This window comes from Hordeum vulgare, chromosome 7H (genome assembly GCF_904849725.1).
Source record: "Hordeum vulgare subsp. vulgare chromosome 7H, MorexV3_pseudomolecules_assembly, whole genome shotgun sequence".
In the NCBI taxonomy this organism is placed as follows: Eukaryota; Viridiplantae; Streptophyta; class Magnoliopsida; order Poales; family Poaceae; genus Hordeum; species Hordeum vulgare.
Genome location: NC_058524.1, coordinates 336,265,372 through 336,267,335, shown reverse-complemented (window position 1 = coordinate 336,267,335; position 1,964 = coordinate 336,265,372).

Here is a 1,964-nt window from a genome sequence, read left to right as displayed (position 1 = left end):
GAAAACCCACCGAACTTCGTAGTCTTCAAATGTTATTGGTTCCAGCGGAAAAAGACTAGAAGGACTCATGAACATATAGGACTAGTCGAAATCAATCCAAACACCCATTTAGATGTTCCCGATGTCTATATTACGGCTCAACAGGCGACCCAAGTTTTCTATCTACCATGGGCATGCCAAACGGATAAGAATCTGGAAGGTTGGTATGTTGTTTACGATGTGCCGCCACATGCCAGACCATCTGTCCCAAATGAACAGGATTATGAACCTCACATTAACCCAAACACATATGATGGAGAATTCTTCCAAGAAACACGTCTTTCCAAGAAACGTTTCAAGAACCGCCGTGCTTCACCCAAGAACATGGAAGTAGACAACGACAATGAATCCGACTCCAGCCCTGAGCCGGAACCAGAAGGCCTGGAACTCGTAGAGGTTACTGATGCGGATGACCTGCCAATGCTTCAACGATTAATGGAAGGCCTTTCACAACTTCACGCCGTTGAACCCGATGAGCACGTCATTCATGAAGACATGCGTGATAGTGATGACGATGATGCGTTTATTGATGATGATTATTAGTTTGTAAGATTCACAACTTAAATTATATATATTTTAATCTTTATTATTCATGTACATATTATTATTCATTTTCTTTTTTTTTACTCTTTTTTTTAGCTTTTGCCTTCAACTTTGTTCAAATATCTAATGCGTTGACCTTATCATACTGCAGGGGATGGGTACAACCTCTTGGAGTCCGCAGGCCGAACTCCGTCCTTGGTGTGCTTTGCCGGACAAATTTCCCGGTCTTTGTCAGGTTGCCTGGTGAGGGTCAGGTTCCTACACTAGGATTTTCCTGGGAGCACTACCAGGCTGCGCAGGCCCCGCCGGAGGAGACTATAGATGGTGTCTTGTGCCACACGAGGGCCGAGATGGTGATCAAGAGCTTTTGGGTAAATTATCCTTTTACAGAATCTAAAATTAATAATATAGCTAATTGTTGTACTAATTGGTGTTTTCACGTTTGATTGCAGACCTTCTATAGGTGTGAGGATGGATATGAGGAGGAGGCGGCCACGGTTCTTGAGGCCGAGTGTAGGCGGTTACTACAGAACTTGCGCCACGAGGCTGAGCCGCAGGCTATTCGAGATTACTACCCCACGCGTGGTATTAAGAAGCAGAAGAAGGATTGGCGCAGAAATTTTCTGAAGAAGGAGCAATGCATGAAGGTAATTACTTATTCTTAAGTCCTTCTACGTAGTTTACTTGATTTGATTCATAGGCGTAGCGCTGAAAATTATTTCTAATAACTTATAGGTTCCCCCGAGATGCTGTGCGGATAAGATGGATTGTTGGGAGGCGTTGGTTGATGAGTGGTGCACAGGCAGCCGGCGAGCCGTCCACGAGAATGCGAAGGATCGGCGTAGCCAAATGGTTGGTGTGTCACATCATCAAGGCAGCTCCAACTTACTTCAGTTTGGACGAAACTGGGTATGTGATTTGCTTCATGATTCATGCAATTCATTCTTGATGCTAATATTTTGTTCCTCTGTTTTAGGCGCATCACAATAAGAGGGAGATGCCACACTTGTACGACCTTTATGGCATGGCCCATACTGCCTTGTACAAGAAGGCGAAGGCATTCTCTGAGTCTGACCTGGATGATCCCAATAACTTGACCAACATATCATCCTACCAGAAGCTCGTGGCATACAGGGACGCGGGGAAGGCTACGAAAGGGGATGACTTTAACCCTAGCCAGGAACCTTTGGATCCAGAGCTGGTGATGATATCTGGTGGCGGGAGGCCCCATGGCTCGATAGACATTGGAGATGGGTTAATACGTTGTCCGCTCACACTTCCAGAGATCAAGGCACGCCAGTCGAGCAGCTGTCCACGGCGAGTCGAACTTGCCATCGAGGTTAGTTGTATGGACTAAGAACACTTTCATCCATTTCATTATG